The sequence below is a fragment of the Odocoileus virginianus genome, chromosome 8 (genome assembly GCF_023699985.2).
Source record: "Odocoileus virginianus isolate 20LAN1187 ecotype Illinois chromosome 8, Ovbor_1.2, whole genome shotgun sequence".
Classification (NCBI taxonomy): Eukaryota; Metazoa; Chordata; class Mammalia; order Artiodactyla; family Cervidae; genus Odocoileus; species Odocoileus virginianus.
Genome location: NC_069681.1, coordinates 54,406,124 through 54,412,895, shown reverse-complemented (window position 1 = coordinate 54,412,895; position 6,772 = coordinate 54,406,124). Strand labels below are relative to the sequence as shown.

The 6,772-nt window shown below is 37.5% G+C and overlaps 1 non-coding gene across 1 annotated transcript; it reads left to right on the top strand.

The window, feature by feature from the left end:
• The first annotated feature begins 1,954 nt into the window (after positions 1 to 1,954).
• On the top strand, positions 1,955 to 2,118 carry LOC139036386 (U1 spliceosomal RNA). The gene has a single exon (XR_011489182.1). It is a non-coding gene; the product is annotated as a U1 spliceosomal RNA (small nuclear RNA).
• Positions 2,119 to 6,772: the final 4,654 nt, after the last annotated feature.

Here is a 6,772-nt window from a genome sequence, read left to right as displayed (position 1 = left end):
TTTTAAAAGCACATATGTTTTACATTAAGGGGAAGGTGTAACTTCGTCAACCATCTTTTTTTCTCAAATATTCAGGGTACATTTTTATCACATTGTGCCAACACTCAAATGTCAGTGGTTAATTACTGTAAAAAGAGAATCTTATTCAAATGACTAATAAGGAAGTAAAAATTCTATTCTTTTCCTAGAGTCTTGGGGACACGAATTCTATTTTATGGCTTCAATATCATTGCTTGGAAGATTTTTAGGTGTTCTTTTAGGGTTCTTTCTTGAATTCTTCACAGGAATTAAACTTTTTTTTTTTTCTGACAGAAATGTTACCTAAGACAAAATCACTTTTCAATTGTTATGACTCCTTAAAACATGTTTCATCTCTTTTGTTGACAATATCCTTCCCAATTCTTCCCCAGCATCTGTGAGTATCAAACGTCTCTGTTTTGATTCAGACATACAGTATTACCATTTTCATATTACAAAGAACATATTTGATTCCCCACAAGAACGGACCTCTCCTGGGGATATACTGACGCTTTGTCAGATGTGTTAATCCCAAGGAGGATGTCAAGAGGGACACACTTGCCTCTGAGTCTCTGCTGAGGGTTAGAAAAACATCCTGGCCTGTTCCTTTGTAGCTTATTAGTTTCCTGAGCTAAGTTAGGGATTAGGACGAGAGGTGTGGCTGGAATCCCTTCCTGAAGATTGTGATTCTGAGACTCAGAGGACTCAAGACCCAAGTTTCCCACAGCAGAGCCAGAAAAATAAATAAATAATAATTAGACCTGTACCTCTGACATTTAGCCACTCCTGTAGTATTGTATCTCGGGCTTGATATATTTTGTTTTTCCTAGTTTAGGCTGTAAACTGCTTATAGCTAACAGCAAATATTTTGTTCCCACTAAATACCTATATATTTTCTGAACTCTACAGATAATAAAAATAATAATCATATCCTCAAAGTCCACTGAGGCGGTATGGGCCTTCTTGTGACATAATCTGTAGAGCAAGGTATTCTTATACCATGATTCAAAAGAGACTATGAAGGGATAAATCTGTGGATTTTGTCAGAAGGAGAATTTGTGCTCAAGATTTCATTAACCAAGCTATTTTTGTTGACATGTTTCTTATTACAGCAGAATTAAGAAGGAAAGGCTTCAAGTTGGCCAGGAGTTTACCTGTTCAGGTCAACAAAGAAATAGGTGCCTATAATGTGCTAGACCAGATAGCAGATGCTGGTGGGCTTAGAAATGTAATCTAGTCTTTTATTTCTCATTTTTTTCTCTGTAGCTGGACCTCACCTAATTACAAAAATAAAACCTCACACCCCGAGGGAAAGTATTTCTGGGGCTATGAAACTCAAAAACTGTGTCCAGACTTCATACCTACCAGTTGTGCAGTCAGAATCTTAGCTTCCATAAATGAGCCTGGTTCTGTATGCACGTATGGCAGAGTGTAACGAGGGTTGTAGTGATGTATACAAGGTACGCAAAGGGACTGAGAACACATGGTGATTTCTCTTATTTTCAAGCAGCAAGCATGGCTGAACCCCAAATCCACTTCCAAGACGGAAGGAACTCAAATTCTCTGTACATCTTTTTATTTTATTTTTAAAATTATATCTGATTTACTCATGTATTTGGCTTCACCAGCTCTTAGTTGCTGCATGCAGGATCTTTAGTTGCAGCATGCAAACTCTCAGTTGTGGCATGTAGGATCTAGTTCCCTGACCAGGGGTGGAACCCAGGCCCCCTGCAATGAGAAGGTAGGGTCTTAGCCACTAGACCACCAGGGAAGTCCTTCTCTGCACATCTTAAAGAGCTCAAGAAGTCATTCTTTTCGAACGATATAGTCCACACTCTGAGCAGAAGTAAATATTGAATAAAATAAGCCAGAGTAGTAGTTAGCATAGAAATTCTGAAAAGATTACTTGGTATTATTATACTTAAGAGCACGATTTATACTTACCTGGCAGGGGAGATACCATGATCACGAAGGTGGTTTTCCCAGGGCGAGGCTTATCCATTGCACTCCGGATGTGCTGACCCCTGCGATTTCCCCAAATGTGGGAAACTCGACTGCATAATTTGTGGTAGTGGGGGACTGAGTTCGCGCTTTCCCCTGGTTTTTCTGTGTGGTAAGAGGAGAACAAAATGGGTTTTGGTACAGCCGCCTGAGTGTCGCAGTATGGGATAGGCCTGCTAGCCTTCCGGAGAATTAGAGCCAACTGTGAAAGCCGCGACACGACTGTGGGACCGATGCTAACGGCCGCAGTCGGCGCTTGAGAAAGCACGGGCGTCGTCTTTCACCCGTCGAGGAAAGCGCGCCTGTTTCCAGCCTTGTAACACTGGGAGCTTGCCCGGAAAAAAAAAAAAAAAAAGAAAGAAAGAAAAAAAAAAAAAAGCACGATTTATCCTAGGCAGAATTAAGAAATTACTTTGGTTTGTTTTCTTCACCTTCCCATTTCCTTTTCGAGTTTCTTTCACAATTCACATTCTAATTTCTCAGAAGCTTCTTTCTCTATCCTAACACTGTTAAGTGGATGATTCTAGTGGGATGTAATGCTTTTCTGAGGTGTTGGCTTATATTTGTTAAACCTCTATTAGCTGAACAGCTGCTCTCCATTTTAATAGGGGGTCTCTAGAACACACATTTGCGGGTTGTGGGAATTAGGAAGTGGACATCTTTGTCTGAGGAGGGACGTGTCATTATTTGGCATGTCATTTCCTGATGAGACATAGGTTTACTATGATCATTGTTACCTTTTTCTCTTTACGTATTCAATTATTCCCTCCCCCAAATTTTCCTTTTACCTTTTGTCCAAATTCTACACTCCTTTGTTCATAAATTCATTCCTCAGGGGGTTATCAGCATCTACTAATCTACCAAATGCCAGGCCTTGAATTCTGTGTAGGAAATAACAGAGTTGAACATAGAATAGTCCCTATCTTTTGAGAACTCATAGAGGATGGGGGATTGTGGTAGAGACAGTAAAGTTCACTGTGTTATTTTCTCAAGATTTCCAGTCACTGTATAGGTCAGGAAATGTGGGCAGTCGTGAAATGTGTCACTTCTGGATTGTGGTAACTTGTGGGTAACTTGTGCCATTGGGTACAACTACAAGATGGTAGACTTCCAGTCTGAGTTCCTGAGAGACTGTGTAAAAGAGCTTCCTGAAAATTTGTATGGACATGAAATGTAGGAGAAGCAAGATTTTTGCTGTGTTGAACTGTTGACATTTGAGAGGTGTTTTTTTTTGGTAATTATCAGAAGCACAGAGGGAACATTTGAGGTGGTTCTTAAAGGGGAAAAGAAAGCCTGACATGGATAAGGTGTGAAAACAAGCGTTGCCTCCACAGAACAAAGAGCACACACGAAGGCTTGGGAGTCTGAGAAAGAGTCCAGTCTATAGAGAAGGGTCACAATCTCTGCGGGAGTGAGATGGAGACCAACGGCTAGGACTGGTGGGTGGAGGGACTTATACGGCATTCTAAAGAATTTTGCCTTCATTTTATAAGCTAGAGCTTCTCTAAAAGCTTTTTTAAATTTTAAAAAATTCTTATTGCAGTATGGTTGTGTTACTTCCTTCTATATAGCAAAGTGAATCAGCTATATGTCATATATCCACTTCTTGTCACCACAGAGGAGAATTCCATGTGTTATACAGTAGGTTCTCATTAGCTATCTCTTTTATACATTGTAGTGTATATATGTCAATCCCAATTTCCCCCGTCTGTAAAAAATGTGTCTGTACATTTGTTCTCTACTTTTTAACAATTGTGTCCCTTTATTTCCGCTTAAAATAATACTACAAGTACATTATATAAAGTTGGAAAGACAGAAAAACAAATGAAAAAATTATAATATTTATACTGTCACACTGGGCAAGAACCATTAAAGCCACTTTTGTTCTTCCTTCCTTCAAATATATATGTGTGTATGTGTGTATACATACATACACTTGGACACATACACACATATATATGTGTTTGATTTTTTCCCTTAAAAATCGGGATCATGTTATATAGACACTATTTTTGTTTTTTAACCTTTCCAACTAAAATTCTCAAAAAACTCTTTCAGTTTGGGCTGATTAAGTTTCAATGACAAAAGGATATAATTTATTTAGCTATTTGGCATATAGGAGAAATCCACTGTTAAAGAAGCTCTCATTTTAAGTAGCACATAAAAATTAGTTTTATTGAGGAATAGTTCATATTGAATGAGATTTACCTATTTTAAGTGCACATTTGAGGAGTTTTGACAAATGCTTGCCTTTGTGTAACTGCCAGCACAATCAGGATACAGAACATTTTTATCACCACCCCAAAGTGCCCTTGTGCCCCTCTGCACCACTGTTTGCTATGTCTTTCCATGAAATAGTTAAAGCATTTCTTTTCCAACCTGTAGGCACATGGGCCTCTTGCACCTGCATTTACAAGTGTTCTGGGGAGTGAATGCCTGACTCAATGAAGTGCTTAATATGGCACCCAGATATTTAATTCTGTGAGTGCCATGTAAATTACATATTTTAAAACTTTTATACATTTTTCACAAGTGATGAACCTACATTTATGCCTCATGACCACCCAAAGTCTACACCTTACCATAGCATTCATTCTTGGTGTTGTACATTCTTAGGAGCCTACATGCTTTCTAATTTGATCAAACTCTGTCAAGACATTTTTGTCAATGCAGAAACAGATAACCACAAAAGCACTATTTTATTTACTTAGACCTTTCTTCCTGTTTTTTTTTCTGTTTCCAAATTTACTGATAACTATCTTCTCTTTAAGTTTCTCAAAATGGCATCCAAAATATGTCATTCTTTAGGCCCATTCTCATCCCACAAATTTCTCCTCTCAACCCCTTGCTTACTCTTTTTTTATCTTTTTGCAACTTACTGCATTGAATACTTAAGTCGTAATGTTTCATTTTAAAAAACAAAACCATTCATAATTATATGTTTACTTTTGTTATTAATTTCTCATTTCATTTTGTATTACAGTGAAAGAATATGTTTTCCATATTTTCTTGTTTGGAAGGATTATCGATAGTTTCATTGTGGCCTTATATAAAATTAATGTTTGAAAATGCTCAAATGACACTAGAAAAGGAAAATAATTCTAAATCTTTGTAAGATATAATTCATAGCAATAGCTTTCCTTTTATTAATAGAATCAGTTAACATTTTTATATTAAATTAAATGTTAATTTAAACTCATTTTGCTTTTAAAACTCTACCCATTTTATATTTTCTTAAACTTCCTTGAAACAAAATACATATAGAAAAGTGTATAAATAGTAAGTAAAAGTTTCAATAATTAACACAAGTAGAACACAGCAATGTAACCTCTATCTAGGTCAAGAAATGGCTTCCTGTGCCTTTTCTATCTATGTGATTTGTTAGACCCTGGAAGATGTATGGACTTACTGTTCCTAAACCACTGTTCAACATGGAAATGCTCAGGCCCCTCCCAGGAGATACTAATCTCAATCAGTGGTACATCTGAAATCTGGGAAGTTCTGGGGCAGAATTCAGGAACAGATTTTTTTTTCCTGAATTTTCACTGTTCTGATTTATCTCCATATTCAAACCTTCACCAAATGATGCTTATTTTCTGAAATCTGCGTTTCTTCAAATAATTTATGCTACTACACCTTTAGATTGAGAGCTTGTTACTTCTTGGCTATACTAGAATGCAAACTCCTCACACCATCTCCAAAGTTACCTTCCAAAAACAAAGAAGAAAAGTCGAGTCCAGTGAATCCCCTCTTCAGTATTTAATGCCAACCATTGCCTAAAGAATAAAGTTTAAGTTTCTCAAAATGGTATCCAAAACATGTCATATTTGGGCCTATTCTGAATCCACAAATTTCTCCTCAGTTCTTTACTTACTCATCATTCCTCAAATACAACTTTTTCAAGTTCCTCAAAGTGGTACTCTATGCTTATCAATATTTGGGCCCATGTTCCTTCTACTCATTTCTCTTTTCACCCTTTATTATAAACCAAATAATACAACTTGTTCTTCCTCAGAAGCAACTCAACTTATTCATCATTCCACCTGGAATGCCTTTTCCCTCTCTTCCTTTCTTATTTCGATTCCTTTCATGAAAAACTCCCCACTCAACAGCATTTTTCCCATTCCTCAGTGAGAATCAGGATTCCACTTTCACCTAGGTTTTCACTCTTAGACTTTAATGAGTATTCAACATGACCCCTGCCCCTTCCTATAACTGAGGCCTCTAGTTGTTACTTGCAGTCCAACTCCATTTACATTTCTAAAACTTACCTTAAACTTGTTGCGGATCTGGGTGCCAAGGTCATTCTTATTGTCATCCAAAATTACTTTGTGACTCAGTATTGGAAATGAGGTTGTGGTCTCCTTCTGGGAACCATAACTTCCACTAATACTTCTGTCTACCTGTAGGGTCACTCCTTGCTGTTGCCAAACTCACTCCTACCTAAAACGGTCCTAAAGGCTCATCCCCAAATCCCACCACACAGGCTGGGTCCCTTCTTCTGAGAGATCTCCCTCTGTCTGATGACTGCCCTCCTAGCTCCCTAGGCATTGGCTTAGGGAGAATGGGAAACTTGAGTACAGGCCAGGTGATGCTAGTCCTGCAGATACACTCTGGATTATCCGATTGATTTAAAGGAATATCTTTCCAGAGTTCATATGGAGCATTATAATGTATTTTATACATCACATATACTTTCTTAATTTATTTTTTTTTAATTGAAGGGTAATTTCTTTACAGAATTTTCTTGTTT